The 16,883-nt window shown below is 39.4% G+C and overlaps 1 protein-coding gene across 13 annotated transcripts in view; it reads right to left on the bottom strand.

Annotated features, from left to right (window-relative positions):
• Window positions 1-16,883, bottom strand: part of ADAMTSL3 (ADAMTS like 3) — a 376,400-nt gene that overhangs the window by 237,107 nt on the left and 122,410 nt on the right. The window lies entirely within an intron of this gene.

Below are 16,883 nucleotides of genomic sequence, written 5' to 3'. Positions count from 1 at the left end.
GTCATGGAAAGAGTGAGTATATCACAGGCCTGGCCTTGTATCAGGAGCTAAGCTGAGAACATAGATCCCCTCATCACACACTTGTCTTCCTGTAAACATCCCAGAACACACTACACTCTCATTTAACTTTTTTTTTCTTATATTTGGTAAAGAATCTTCCCTACTTTCAAATATGTGTTCAAATTGGATGAGCTTAGTTCAGTTCAGTTCAGTTGCTCAGTCGTGTCTGACTCTTCAGGGAGCAAGAAAAAATTTGGAGAATCTCAGGACCAAATCTAAAGTTTAAAATATAGGTTAAGATGTGTACATAAACAGACTAAAAAGTACTGCATAAGTCCTAAAAAAAAAAAACTAATTCAAGAATGGTGACTTGAAATACAATAGCAATATTTAGGATAGAACTGTTTTGGGGTCTCTACAATTATTTGTGAAATATTTTAGGTCCAAAAAAATTTCAGAAGGATGCAAACTCATGTCTACAACAGTAAGCTGCATCATTTCTTAAAACTTTTCTTCAGATTTAAGAAACGTGTCATTACAAATTTGGTGGAAGCCCCCTGCCAAACCTCCTCAATCCAATTCCCCTGCCTCCCACCCCTTGGTGAGAAGTAACCAAGTAAATGGCATCATAGTTTACATAACCTTCCACAGCTTGATTTGTCTGAACACTATGTTTCTGAAAATATCCATGTTGATAGATGCAATTCTAACCCATCCATTTTTATGACTGTAATCTAATTTATAAATATAGCTCAAATTCATCAATCCTTTTTATTTATTGATTGATTTTCTTAAAAGTCTATAAAGGTTTATGTTGGTTCTGCAATGACCCCTCTTATACTGTCACCTAGGGTACTACATTTGCAGGCTTCCCTGTGGCTCAGCAGTAAAGAATACACCTGCAATACAGGAGACATGGGTTCTATCCCTGGGTCAGGAAGATCCCCAAAGGAAATGGAAACCCAGTCCAGTATTCTTGCCTGGGAAATCCCACGGAGAGAGGAGCCTGGCAGGCTACAGTCCAAAGAGTCACAACGAGTCGGATACAACTGAGTGACTGAGCAACAACAAAGTGTACATTTGCACTAGTTTCTTAGGATACATACTCTAGTGGGACTGTTCCATTGTGGGCATTTACAGCTTCACTAGTACCAGATAATGACACACTGTCCTTTAAAGTGGGAATACCAATTTTCATTCCCATTAGCAGCGCAGAAAATTCTTGTTTTTACATATCAAGGCCAATACTTGGCATTTTTAAACTGAAAAGTTTCCCAGTCTGAAGAATATGGAATATCTCACTTTGTAGTTTTTGCATTTTTGTTGTTAGTGAGGTTAATATTTTCATGTTTTAGACTATGCAAGTTCCCCTTCTGAGAATTTCCTGTTCATATCCTTTTCCCATTCTTCTAGTTGGCTTTTGTTTTATTGTATTTCAATATCTCATACACTAATTCCTTACTGGTTATATTCATTATCAAGATTTTCTTCCACTCTATGCTTTTCTTTCTTTTGTCTTTTTTTGGCCACAACACAGGGCATGCATGCAGGATCCTAGTTCCCTCACCAAGGATCAAACCCATCCCCCTGCAGCGGAAGTGCAGTGTCTTAACCACTGGACCACCAAAGTCCCTATAGTATATATTTTTATGATACAAAGGTGTTTTCTTAGTCTGCTTGAATTTATATTTTCCTTTGTAACTTATGCCCTCTGTGTCTTAGTTAAGGACACAAAGCTCACCCAGAGATCATACAGATATTCTATATATTCTTCTTCTAAATGTTTTCAAGATTCGCTTTTCATAAGCAGATTTTAATCTACCTGGAATTTATTGTTTAATGGATTGAAATTTTCCAATATTTTCCCTTTGGATATTAATAATCATATTTGAACCCCACGTATGGAATATTCATCCTTTCTCCACCAATTTTTAAATTGCCGTATGGCTGATATTCGGAGAAGGCAATGGCACCCCACTCCAGTACTCATGCCTGGAGAATCCCATGGATGGAGGAGCCTAGAAGGCTGGAGTCCATGGGATCGCTGAGGGTCGGACAACGACTGAGCGACTTCACTTTCACTTTTCACTTTCATGCATTGGAGAAGGAAAGGGCAACGCACTCCAGTGTTCTCGCCTGGAGAATCCCAGGGACGGGGGAGCCTGGTAGGCTGCCGTCTATGGGGTCGCACAGAGTCGGACACGACTGAAGTGACTTAGCAGCAGCATGGTTGACATTAATTCAGTCAACACAGAACACTTCTTGTATTGAGGGATCACAAGGATCCCTCAAATTGTCTTCTATAGTCTGTACCTTCTTTCCACCCACCCCACCTCTTCTTTAATACCAGGCAATTACGGATGTGTTCTACATGTCTATAATCTTTGCATTTCAAGAATATTACATACAGTTCTGGCAGGGAGCATGGTGAGAAGCGGATGGCGGCCTTCAACCCTGCGCCCTCCAGGTCCTCTGGCCTCCGGTGGGCAGGTGAATTAGGGGCCCGCAGGCCGGAACCTCCTGAGGGCGGGCGAACCGGGGGCCCCTGGGCCGCGAACCCCGGTGGGTAGGTGAACTGGGGGCGCACTCACTGGGACAGCTTGGGCTGTCTTGCAGGGCCCCAGAGCTCTCACCACCGCCACCCACTGGAAGCCGCAGCAAACCTCACCCTCACCCTCACCTCACCCTCACCCTCACTGAGCAGCGGCCGCTCAGGGCCCGGATCTCGCTGAGCAACCACTGGGTTTCTTGGCCCAAGGCTGCAGGGCTTAGGCCAAGCCGCTGCCAGGCACCCGCACGGATCGGGTACCTGAGGTGACCGCTCACCGCGTGGGGGCTGACAAAGGCTTTAGCGACCCTGAAGGTGGGCGGAGCCGCAGTGGGTGACGGGTAGAAATTAACGGTTCTGCAGTTGGTGATTCTACCAAGACCTTGACGTCGAAAGATACTAACAGAAATGATGGAATAACTTACCCCATGCAGCCAATAGTTACTGCCCATCGCCCTTTGGGAAGATTTACTGTCCATTTATAGAAAGCCTGTGTGTATAATATGAAAAAGCTGCTCTCAACTTCCCCCTCAACCTTTCAAAAGAAAACTGTATCTAGGCCTTCTAGATGTAAAGAGGTTGCTGAAGTATGATAAAGTCAAGTTAGAAAATCACCTATCATGTATGCCTGTGGCGGATTCATTTTGATATTTGGCAAAACTAATACAATTATGTAAAGTTTAAAAATAAAATAAAATTAAAAAAAAAAAAAAAGAAATAAAAAAAAAAAAAAAAAAAAGAAAATCACCTATCTTGTAAATGCCCTTTAAAAAAAAAAACAAAACACATAGAAAAGACATGTCTTCTGGAAATGACTTTTCTAAATGGAGTTGTTTGACCACCTCTAGAAGAGCAGCAGCAGCAGAAGCGACCTCAGGAGCCCCAAAGGCCCACATTTGTTCAGTGGGTTAGAGGACATGGAATGGATGACATTGAGGAAGTAAAGCAGGTTCTAGGGCAGATTGGCCGTCCTTAGAAGACATTTCCATATTATAACCATTTTTTTGTGTGTGCATTTTATTCCACTACTGTATAAATATGGTTGACAATAAGTACTTTTTGGCAATATCTAGTCTTTCTAAATGTTCTGAAGTCCTGATATATGTTAAAACCAGAAGTAGTAAAAGGACATTTTGTAAACATCTTTATGTTAAAATTCCTTTGAAATACTGTTGGTGGGGGGTCATTGTGGCCAAAGCAACTCTTTGAACATTGAATTGTATCTACGCACTAGTTGAAGGTTGCAGGTGGCGGGGGAAGAAGGAAATGCAAAGAGCTCTGTGCCTGAGTGGTGTTACTGGGACAAGACTAAGCACTGTGTTTTTTATGTTTGTGCATTTGATTTCATTTTGCTGTGTATATAGTGTATATAAGGGACAAGTGAGTCCTAATTTACAACATTTAGTCTTTCTAGATGTTAAAGAGATTGCTAGTCTAGGACAGAAATAGAGGTAGTAAATTAATACATTTTGTACATTTTGTGTGAAAATTTCCAGGAAAGATTGTCTTCTGAAAAATTGAGCTTTATTGCCCTCTGGGTTGGTGGAGCAGGGAGAGATGGGAAGGGGGTTGGTCTTAGGCCAGAATGCCTGTATTTTGAAGATATTTTCAGATTATAACTGTTTCATGTGTGCAGTTTATTCAAGACTGCTCTGTATATAGTGGACAAATGAAGTTCTTATTTGAAACATCTAGTCCATCTAGATGTTTAGAAGTGCCTGACATAGGTTAAGTGTAGAAGTCATAAAATATCATTTTGTAAATATCTTTTTGCTCAAATTCATAGGAACTATTGTCTTTGGAAGTGTTGAAATGTTAAACCACCTCCATGAGCAAGTATACTGTTGTCTGTATTTGTTCTGTGGTTTGGAGGAAGTGGGAGAGAAAGAACTGCAAAAGGTAATATGCTAGTGTGTTCATACCTGAACATATTCAGACCAAATCATTTTCTGTATGTTATATGCATTTTGTTTGGTGTGTATATAATGGACAAATGAGTCCTAATTTTGCAACATCTAGTTTCCAGATTGAAGGCAGGAGGAGAAGGGGATGACAGAGGATGAGATGGTTGGATGGCATCACCGACTGAATGGACATGAGTTTGAGCACACTCCAGGAGGTGGTGAAGGACAGGGAAGCCTGGCATGCTGCAGTCTATGGGGTCACAAAGAGTCGGACACTACTGGGCAACTAAACAATAACAAAGCCGCTTTTGAAAACATCTTTTTATTAACATTCCTGTGAAATACTGTTGTTTGAGGGGGTGGCCAGACCACCTCTTTGAACACTGCATTGTATTTGTGTACTGGCTGAAGGCTGGGGGTGAATGAGGTTGCCAGTGAATGCCAAATTAGTCAGGAAAAAAGTTAACACATTTTAAGTAAAATTAGCACATTCTGTACACATTGTGTGGAAATTCATAGGCCAGCTTGTCTTCTGTAAATGACTTTTGGATATGAATTTGTTCAGTTGCCTCTAAGCATTACACATGCCTGTACTTGGCCACTTGATTGGTGGTGGAGAGAGGAAGTGAGGGAGGGAATTGTTCAAGCCAAACTGGTCATATTTAGAAGATACCCTAGATGATAAGCACTGTTTCGTGTCTTCTCTTGTGCTTATGCTCAGTCGTGTCCAACTCTTTGTGACAACTTTGGACTATAGCCAGGCTCCTCTGTCCATGGGATTTTTCAGGCAAGAAAACTGGAGTGGGTTCCCTCCAGAGGATCTTCCTGACCCAGGGATCAAACCCACATCTCGTATGTCTCCTAGATTGCAGGTGGGTTCCTTATCTGATGAACTACTGGGGAAGCCCCCAAATAATTATTATTTCTTGTCTTGTTCAAGACTTAGATGGGTGAAAGCTTATTTAGCAGTGCTGTGTACACAGCGGACAAGTATCTAGTCTACTTTTACAAGTATCTAATAAAAGACAATATCTAGTCTTTTAGATATTTAGAAGTGTTTAATGTGTTTAAAAGTAGTAGTAGTAGAATAATGCTTCTTATAAATAGCTTTTAAAAACTGATGGGAAATACTGTCTTTGAAAATGGGATTGTTAAACCTCCTCTCTAAACAGTACACTCTGTGCTTGTCCATTGGGTTGAAGAAGGTAGGAGGGAAGATTGCAAAGATGTTTTGCCAGAGTGTACTAGAAACCTTTCAACTTATCCATTGGTCTATGTGTTACATGTATCTCATTTACCTTTACTTTATATATTATGTATGTACTGGACAGATGGGTCCCAATTTTAAAATAGCTAGTCTCAGATATTAAAGAGGTTGCCAATATATGATAAAGTGAAGTTTCTTAGTCATGTCCGACTCTTTGTGACCCCATGGACTATCCATGGAATTCTCCAGGCCGGAATACTGGAGTGGGTAGCATTTTCCTCCTCCAGGGGATCTTCCCAACCCAGGGATCAAACTTAGGTCTCCCACACTGCAGGAGGATTCTTTACCAGCTGAGCCACAAGGGAAGCCCAATGTATGATTAAAGTGGAGTTAATAAATTAATATGTTTTGTATACTTGGTGTTATAATTCACTGAAAGGCTGTCTTCTGAAAAGGAAATTGTAAATCACATCTAAGTGAAACACGTGAGTGTACTCCGCCCACTGTTGGATAGATGGCAAATAGGAAGAACTGGGAGAAATGAGGGTTCTAGGCTAGAATATTCCTTCATAGAAGACACTTTCGGATATAACCATTGTTACACGTGTGCGGGGAGCGAGCTCCGCCTCTGGCAAAGGTCATGAGGAAGGAGGCTTGGCATACGCAAAGGCGGGATCAAGCCTCAGGAGTCTCCCTGGAAATTCTCGAGCAATCTACCCCCAAAACCAGAGTCTGCCTACTTTCTGCTTTGTGCTTTCACCTACACCTCTGACTTTACGGGGGGCTGTCCCCCACTACCTCTCTGAAAAAAGTTAGCTTACAGCTCCAGTTAATAATTCCTGGGTGTGACAGTGTTTAACCTACAAACTCCTTTGGAAATCCTCTAGCCTGCCTGAATAGGTTTTTCCGGCCACATGTGATTGTTCAGAGCCTCCCAACTGTGAGAGGCAGGAGATGTTCTAAACTGTCTAAACACAGATTTTTTTGAGTAGTTAAAAGATTGATTAGAAATTGTATTGGTGAAGGGATTTTCACTTGTTGAGCCAATGTTTGCTGCTAAGTCTCCATATCCCTTACCTGCTGTGTCCCTGGCAGTGTATTGATTAATGTAATTGGTGTAAGTAGTAGCTTTAATGTTTGTAACCTGGGACCCTTGAGTTAATTCTTTTTCTTGTTATAGCCCACCACACCTTTGCTCTGTAGGAAGGCAACTTTATCTAATGCTTTTGGAGGGTGGCTCCTGACCAATCACCTTTAGAGAAAAATAAGTTTTCTGAAGAAAAGGTCTTAAAATGTTAACAGGCCTCCGGGCCAGAAGATGATGCAAATCACCTAACTTTTGCATATGCTAAGTTTGCAGGAAGAAAGCCTGGCTTGCTGCCTGACTACCCCTTCCCCCATTATCCTCTATGCATAACTTAAGGTATAAAAACTACTTTGGAAAATAAAGTACGGGCCTTGTTCACCGAAACTTGGTCTCCCCATGTCGTTCTTTCTCTTACCTTCTGGCTGAATTATTCAGCCTCTTTTCTCCACTGAATTTCCTCACTGAGCTATCCTTATTTCAGCCTCTTTTCTTCACTGAATTTTCCTACTGAGCTATCCTCATTCTATTACTCTTTATATCCTTAATTAACATTTAATTAAGCAATTGTTTCCTGATCTTCGCCTACGCCGTCTCTCTTTCGAATACCCTGGATCAGCCGGGGCTGGTCCCCGGCACACGTGTGTAGTTTATTCAATACTACTGTGTAGACAGTGGACAAACAAATCCTTATTTGAAACATCTAGGTTTTCTAATGTATAAAAGTATACAACCTATGTTGAAAGTAGAGTTAAAGTAAGACCTTTTAAGTATTTTTTCTGTTAATTCATAGGAATGGTTGTATTTGGGGAGTGGAATTGTTAAACTTGAGTAAACTCTCCAAGAAAAGTAAGTTCATTGGGTGGTGGGGAAGCAGGGGCAGGGAAGGAAGTACAGAGAGAAGGGTTCTGTATCCATCAGTCTTTAGACAAGTTCAGACTATATAACCATTATTCTCTTTATGCATTTTAGTTAATAGTGCAGTGTTTTAATCATAATTTTGCCAATATCTTTATCTAGAGACCTGTTGCCATTTTTGTACTTTCTGAAATTTTTGTTGCTAAGAAAGTCAGGATTACATTTTTTACCTTCCAGGTTGAGTTGGTATAGTATATTCTTAGTTATCAAAATACTCATAGCCTTGGGACTTTGAAATGGTAAATATTCATGATGTGTGAAAAACACAATACATAACTGTATGGTCATCCAGGTCATTGCATCTATCAGTGGTTCAATTCTTTTTACTGCTGTGTAGTATTCCATGGTATTGATATACTATAGTTTGTTTACCTATTCACCCACTGAAGGGCATGTGGGTTGTGTCCATTTTTTTTTTTTTGGATATTATGAGTAAAAGTTGCTAAAAACATTCAGGTTTCCATGTGAAAACAAGTCTTCATTTCTCTGGGATAAATGCCTAGGTGTACAACTGCTGGGTTGTACAGTAGTTACATGTTTAATTTTTTAAGAAACTGCCTGTGGCCATTCTGTTTTACATTCTCACTCCTAGTATAGGAGTGATCCAGTTTATCTGAATTCTTACCAGTATTTCATTTTGTCAAATTTTTTATTTTTTTAAAAAAGCTATTCTGATACATATGTAATAATGTCTGATTGTGACTTTAATTTGTGTTTCCCTAACAGCTAGAGATATTAAGGCCATTTTCATGTACCTATTTACCACGTGTGTATCCTCTTTCCTGTGGTCATGTATGGATGTGAGAGTTGGACTGTGAAGAAGGCTGAGCACTGAAGAACTGATGTTTTTGAACTGTGGTGTTGGAGAAGACTCTTGAGAGTCCCTTGGACTGAAAGGAGATCCAACCAGTCCATTCTGAAGGAGATCAGCCCTGGGTGTTCATTGGAAGGACTGATGCTAAAGCTGAAACTCCAGTACTTTGGCCACCTCATGCAAAGAGTTGACTCATTGGAAAAGACTCTGATGCTGGCGGGGATTGGGGGCAGGAGGAGAAGGGGACGACAGAGGATGAGATGGCTGGATGGCATCACTGACTTGATGGACGTGAGTCTGAATGAACTCCGGGAGTTGGTGATGGACAGGGAGGCCTGGCGTGCTATACGATTCATGGGGTCACAAAGAGTTGGACACGACTGAGCGACTGAACTGAACTGAACTGATCCTCTTTAGTGAAATATCTGTTCAGCTCTTTTGTTTTTTTTCTAATTGGATTCTTTTTTTTTTTAATTGTTGACTGTTTTGTTCTTAATATAAATCCTGGTCCTTTATCAGCTACATGGTTTGTAAATATTTTCTCCCATTGATCTAGGTACTAATACTACAGTTTTGGCTTTGTAAGTCTTATATCAGGTGGACTGATTCCTTTTACTCTATTTTTTTTCAAAATTGTTTTAAGTATTCTGTGGCTTATACCTTTTGATATAAGTTTTAGAATAATCTTATTTAATTTACAAAAATAAAACTTTGTAAGAATTTTGAGTGAAATAAATCTATAAATCAGCTTTATGCCCTACTTGTCTCCTAGAATATTGAAATCAGAGGATCCTTGAGTGAGAAATCAGAGCAGCACAAATAAAAATACCTAAAAAACATCGTCAGGCAATGAGATAGACCAGCCATATCTCCTTAAAATTAAGCTCACACCTCTTTTCCTTAAATATGAACAAGAGCCAACAAGGATCACCAGAAATCTTAGAAAAGTCTTTATTATGAAATATCATGACATAAACAAGACAGAAAACAGTAATTCAAAAAGAATTGAGACAATGCAAGGGAAAGAAAACTACCCCCCCAAACTCTATTTATATGCTGAGAGATAAAAGAGAAGATGTTGCATCTGAAAACCAGGGACAGACTGCTTTAAAAAATAATAAATTAAGGAACAAAAAATATATCAGAAAAAAAAAAGAGAAAGAGGAAAAATGAAACTACCTAGAGAATTGGAATGTAAGTTCAGGTAAATCTCCCAGAAAGTAGGGCAAATGGACAAAGAGAAAAACAGTTAGTCTAATATCTGAATAATACATATACAACTTCTTAAAAATAAATAAAAACTAAAACTTAAAAATATCTTTTTGTTAAAATTGTATAATCTCTAACATAGTTTTCAATATTCTTCACAAAATTACCCATTCTTACCTATCCCCTAGAGCCATACTATAGTCAAGAAGGCTTTTTAAAATCAGTCCAGGATTTATTAATTCATTCATCTATTCATTAATGGAATAAAATATACTAAATTTCCACTACATGCCAGTGGTAATGTGGGGCACAGTACAGAGAGGAAAAATATATCTATACCACCTAAAATTTTGTTTCAATTATTTAAAAAAATTTTTAAAACACAATAAAATAAACACTCTGATAAAACTATATTCACAAGATCCCATAGAAGCACAGAAGTACTGCATCTAACCTAGAAAATGGTAGAAACTGCCAACAAATGCTTTAAGGAAGAAATGGAGATTGAAAGGAGTTTCCAAGGTCAACTATGTGTTAACAACCAAAAGGAGAAAAAGGATGCTTCAGGCAGAAAGAAGAGCATTGACAAAAGCAGTGACAGGTGAGCACGCAACCACTGTTTACCCATTCAAGTAACAGTATTTGAGTCCTAATCACATGTTAAATGTTAGACCTTAGAGTGGTAAAGTCAATGTCCCTTCCCTAAAAGGAGTCTTACCTACCAATAATGAGAAACATAAGAGAGGAACATCAAAGTTAGACTCAGATGTCAAGATAGATTTCCTAAATGAAGATGACCATGAAGAATAAGTAAGAATTAGCCAGACATCACACTAAAAGAGACACAAAAGAATACATGACAAGATGTAGATGATTAAGACAATAGATACACAAAGAAGGACCAGGTTTAAAATGAAGGAAAGAATGTAAGGTAACAAATACACCATAGCAGTATTTTCAAACATCATTAGAAAATAAATTAGAAAAAAATTCAAGTAGCAAGGATCTTGAAAATCATTCTCAACCACACAGGAAAATAAATAGATGAAAGTGGCCGGAGTAAAAGTAGATGAACAGAAATAACTAGCATTCATGAAAAAGAGGACAGAACAAAAAGGCAAAAACCAACAGTAAATGATATAATAGAAGAAAATTTTTCCTATAATGAAAAAGGATCTAAATCTGTACAATAAAAATGGTTACCATGTGCCAAGAAAAAATAAGAGACGGATATATAGAAACAACATTGTAAAACTCTTGAGAGAAAAAATAAAGCCTTCCATAGGCAGCCAGGCAGAACAAACACGTTATCTACCAAAGAAGAGCCAAAAAAAAAAAGCCAGCCGGAGAGGTCTATGGGCAACACTGTATGCCAAACTTTGTGGATAAAAAACTTGTGAGGCTTGAGAGGGAAAATTCGTGTCTCAGGAATTTCATACCCAAATAAGCCATTCACTGTTTATGTGTGAAGTCAAGAGAGAAACATTTTCAGATACAGAAGGATTCATAAAGTATAAGACCCACAACTTTTTCCTGAAATTAAGAAAGCTATAAAGTCTTACTGCCTGAAGTGTGGTCCACAGACAAGCAGCACTGACATCACCTGGGAATTCATTAGAAATGAAAACTCCTGGGCCCCACTCCAGACCTACTGAATCAAAGTTTATATTTTAACAAGATCCCTAGGTGATTCATATGTGCATTAAAATTCCAGAAGCACAACTCAAAACATATCCTTGCCAACGAAGTGATGATTCAGAAAGAAGAACTGAAAGTACTGACAATGAACATTGAAATAATATATGTACACAAACTCAAGTTTCGATGATGGTTTGAAATATGATTATGAAAGAAAAGATAAAAAAGGGGATAAATGCTGCCAATAAATTGAGTATAAGATCCCAAGTTATAATAACAAAATCCCACTGGGTGAAATGAAGAAGAAAAGCAGAGAACATGCATTGACTTACAAATAAGAAGAGACTAGTATTTTATTACTGGCATTGATAACTATAAAGCAATTATTAAAGTATGATTTTCAAACATCTTAAATTTAATCATCAGAAATATAAAAATAAAATGGCTCAGCAAGTAAAGAATCTGCCTGCAATGCAGGAGACACAAGAGACTTGGGTTCAATCTCTGGGTCAGGAAGATCCCCTGGAGAATGAAATGGCACCTCACTCAAGTATACTTGCTTGAAAAATCCTATGGACAGAGGAGCCTGGTGGGCTACAATCCAATGTGTCACAAAGAATCAGACACGACTGAGAAACTAAGCGTGTGTGTGTATGTGTGTGTGTATATATATATATATATATATATATATATATATATATATATATATATAAAATTTTGAAATTACCAGAGGTAAAGTTCAGCAAAATGAAAGAACGAAAGATTTTAAATAGAGGTCATCCAAGCACATATATTGAACTCTCTCCCTCTCATAAATACCTAGTGAAATAACCAACAAAGCATATTAATAGGTTAACATCTCTACATCACAGCTAAAAATTCATAGAGGCTATACACAAGCTAGAAATTTCAATATACGTATGAATAAGACTGAATTACAGGATGGTACACGAATATACTATTCACTTACACAAAAGAGAAGCTTGCAGGAGATTGCAGGTTGGATCCCAGGGTCAGAAGATCCCCTGGAGGAGGAAATGGCAACTCACTCTAGTATTCTTGCCTGGAAAATCCCATAGACAGAGAAGCCTACAGTCCAGAGTCATGGGGTCACAATGAGTCAGACAAGACTGAATGACTGAGCATGTGCACACAAGTGTGCGTGCACACGTGTACATACACACACACACACACACACACACACACACACATCTCTTCAAACAGTGCTTACACCCTATTCTCTATCTCACTTTTCCTTTTAGGACTCCAATTATACATGGTTTAGACCTTTTCATCTTATATCCATACCTTTTCATCCTTATTCTATGTTCATTCATTTTCCCTGTGTAATTTAGCATGGATATTTCTACAAATCTATACTCTCTTCTGCTGTTTCTAATCTGCTATTATGGCCATCTATTTAGTTCATGATTTTAGTTATCATTTGCTTCTACTCTCAAATTCCCATATAATTCCATTTTATGGATTCCAGTTCTTTGGTGAAATCCTATATCCTGCCATATATTTTTGTAAATACTTATTACAGGGGTTTTGTTTTTTAATACACAGGTCCTAGGACCTATTTCTAACTCTAGTACCTATTTCTATCATCTGATTTTCCTCTTGTTCTTGTCTCATGGTAAGACTGGTAATGTTTTATTGAATTATTGGCATAATCTATAAAAATTTGTATACTCTCTGGTTGGTGTCATCTTCCTCTAGGATGTATTTTTAAGCTTCTTGGAGGCAGTTGAAACAGCAAAAAATTTCATTATTCAAGTTAGGGTTGAATTAATTAAGACTGGGTTTCAGTCTTTGTAATATCTAGTCTATTTAGGATTAGATTTCCCTTTCTCCTAGGGTATAGCCCTTCAAGGATACAAACTATCACCTGATGTGTTTACCATAGCTTTGAACTCCAATTTTTATGTTCTAGGACTATGAAACTGCCAGTAAATCTGATCAGTTTCTCAGCTTCTTAGAAGCTGGTTTCTGCTTGACTTCTCTGCCTCTTACTGCTTAAAAACTGGTAAATGCCTGGATAAAAAATATGACTCAGATAAAGTCATTTTCTGCATATCACTGCCTTCAGGGATCTGGCAGTCTCAAGTTCTAAGTCCATGATTATTTTTTACTTCTCAGTTTCTGGTTCCCAGGCTCCCCTGGTGGCTCAGCTGGTTAAGAATCTACCTGCAATGCCAGAGACCTGGGTTTGATCCCTGGGTTGGAAAGATCCCCCAGAGAAGGGAAAGGCTACCCACTCCAGTATTCTTGCCTGGAGTATTTCATGAACTGTATAGTCCATAGAGTTGCAAAGAGCTGAACACGACTGAGCAACTTTCACTTCTGGTTCCCAATTACCCATCATTAGACTGCTAATATCTGTGATAGTTTATTACATCCAAAGCATGGTCCAAAGCAAAGTGAGACAAATAAGGACAAAAAAGTAGATTTTTATAAACCTACATGAATTAAATTTAAAGGCAAGTCTTTTAATCTAAGATTATGTCTACTTTTTAATGCTTAAATGCAAAAATTCTGATTGTAATTCTTTCTTGAAAAGCCTGTGATGGTGGACCATAGTTGAATTTTTGGTTTGTTTTTATTTTTGCCTTTATTTGACCAAATAAAATATTGACAACCTGTTTCAGTTCCAAACATGCTTTTTCTTTTTGGACAGTTTCCTAGTATTTGAAATCCAAAAATCTGAGATTCTTTTCCACAGTCTACTAATCTACCTCCTTCTTCAACACTGGCCCTTTCTGCTTTCTCCCTTATCTACTGTTTTTCAGGAATAAAAGCCTCTTTTCATTTCCTGCTCCAGCAACTTTACATATGCTAGCTCCAGTATCTGGATTTTATGGCCCATTAGTTATGACCATGGAGAAGGAAATGGCAACCCACTCCAGTGTTCTTGCCTGGAGAATCCCAGGGACGGGGGAGCCTGATGGGCTGCCATCTATGGGGTTGCACAGAGTTGGACACGACTGAAGCGACTTAGCAGCAGCAGCAGCAGCAGTTATGACCAACCTAAATAGCATATTCAAAAGCAGAGACATTACTTTGTCAACAAAGGTCCATCTAGTCAAGGCTATGGTTTTTCCTGTGGTCATGTATGGATGTGAGAGTTGGACTGTGAAGAAGGCTGAGCGCCGAAGAATTGATGCTTTTGAACTGTGGTGTTGGAGAAGACTCTTGAGAGTCCCTTGGACTGCAAGGAGATCCAACCAGTCCATCCTGAAGGAGATCAGCCCTGGGATTACTTTGGAAGGAATGATGCTAAAGCTGAAACTCCAGTACTTTGGCCACCTCATGCGAAGAGTTGACTCATTGGAAAAGACTCTGATGCTGGGAGGGATTGGGGGCAGGAGAAGAAGGGGACGACAGAGGATGAGATGGCTGGATGGCATCACTGACTTGATGGACGTGAGTCTGAATGAACTCCAGGAGTTGGTGATGGACAGGGAGGCCTGGCGTGCTGCGATTCATGGGGTTGCAAAGAGTCGGACACGACTGAGTGACTGAACTGAACTGAACCCTCCACCCTCATATAATTCACTTCCTCTAAGCAGTCAGGTCTCAAAAAGAGACTCTCAGTACAGAGGACTTCCCTGTGTTGGCATTACCTATCCCCTTGACAAAATGTTAATTTCATATAATTTGATTACATACTTGTCTATTGTTTGTCTCTCTAGATTATAAGAACCATGAGGGCAAGTTCTGTGCTAGTTTATTTTTTTAACTTTTTCATTTAGCTGTGTTGGGTCTTAGTTGCGGCCTACAGGATCTTCATTGCGCCATGCGGGATCTTTTGTTGCAATGCACAGACTCTCTAGTTGTGGAACTGGCTTTCCGCAGAGAGACCCAGTAGTTGTGGCATGCAGACTTAGTTGCTCCATGGCATGTGGGATCTTAGTTCTCCGACCAGGGATTGAACCCACATCCCCCACACTGCAAGGTGGACTCAACCACTAGACCACCAGGGAAGTCCCTCTGTGTTAGTTTAATTCACAATTGTTAAACTGCTTGCCCACACCAAGGTATAAAAAACATTTTGGAGCTGGAGACCTGGGTAGTATAAGGATTTCTGAAGATTTCTTTGAGAAATCTATGCTGGGAGCCTAATCCTCAGTCTGCTGTAACAGAAAGAGAAGAAACAAGGGCTTCGATCTGCTAACCCCCAGTCAAGAGGAAGAAATTTTGGGAATGCCAGCTGAAGAGTTCAATAGGTATCCCTTGCAGTTGGTTGGTATCTAATCCACACTTGAGATACATAAGGGCTGAGAGCTCAGCTGCAGTGGACTGTGTAAGCAGAGAAAGTGTTGCTGTATTGGCTCCTAGAACTGGGAAGTTTCTTTAGCAAAGTTGACAGGAGGGTTTCCAATGAACCAGATGTGGGCTGCATGCAGGACAGTCAGTGTGAGTTGTCTTAGGAACAAACATACCAAGACAGCTGCTGAGGGGTGAGTATATATAAATAGGGAGAGGCTGGGACATGTCTAGGTGTCCTAGCATAGGAAAGAGCAGCATTACCAAGTTAGAGGATTGCGAATACCACATCTCAAGTGAACTGCACGCAAAGAATCCCAAGGGATTGGGTGGGGGTGGGGGGGAGGAGGAGATAATGTCTCAGAGAAATCCATCAAAGTGCTCACAATAGATAAAAAGTAGCTTTAAATACCTCCTAACCAGATAGCATCAATACCTGCTCCCTAAATTAATGGCAGGAACTTCCCAGGTGACTCAGTGGTAAAGAATCTTTCTGCCAGTGCAGGAGATGAGGGTTAATAATTGAGCTGGGAAGATGCCCTGAAGGGAATGGCAACCCACTCCAGTATTCTTGCCTGGGAAATCCCAGGACAGAGGAGCCTGGCGGGCTACAGTCCATGGGGTCGCAGAGTCAGACACAACCAAGCAACTGAGCGCACACACACACAAAGTCATGGCAACACTCTACTCCTCCTCCTTCTCCTCTACTCTTGCCAAAATCTCTTTTTCTGAGTATGTACAGAGAAGGCAGAAAAAGCTGAAGAGTTGCCCTTCCTAACTTGAAGCCCTTCCAGTAGCAGCCAACTACAGTTAGGAGAGAGAAGACACAAATTCACACTGAGATAGACCACTTGGAAAAAATCATATTCTAGGCAAAATCAAAGCACTTTTTAAATACAGTAATAAGCATGGAAGCATTTTGGTTGTATGACAACAAGATGAAAATGCGCATTCATGGTCCTTAATATATTCCTCTAATTCTTTTGAACAAATACAAGTACATACTATTTTTATTTTCTAATTTTGCTTTTATCTCTTTTGCCAGTGGATAAGTGGAATTTATGGTGTTTAACTGATCCTTGATTTGAATAAGGACCATTTATACCAGTGATTCAAATGGAACCTTGATCAAAATTTTGAGGTTAAGTAGTCTCATCCCCTTTATTCTTCCTAATTATTGCCTTGGCATTTATCACAGGATGTATTTTTTATGAGGGCAGGGCATGAGGGATGATGCCAAGGAAATATAAAATGCTCTAATATATGGGGTTTGGCTTTTATATTCAGTTTTT

The sequence above is a fragment of the Bos grunniens genome, chromosome 21 (genome assembly GCF_055505025.1).
Source record: "Bos grunniens cultivar Pamir isolate PY7600 chromosome 21, Bosgru_T2T1.0, whole genome shotgun sequence".
Classification (NCBI taxonomy): Eukaryota; Metazoa; Chordata; class Mammalia; order Artiodactyla; family Bovidae; genus Bos; species Bos grunniens.
Note: the sequence above shows the minus strand (reverse complement) of the source record. Positions and strands in the feature narration are given on the sequence as shown.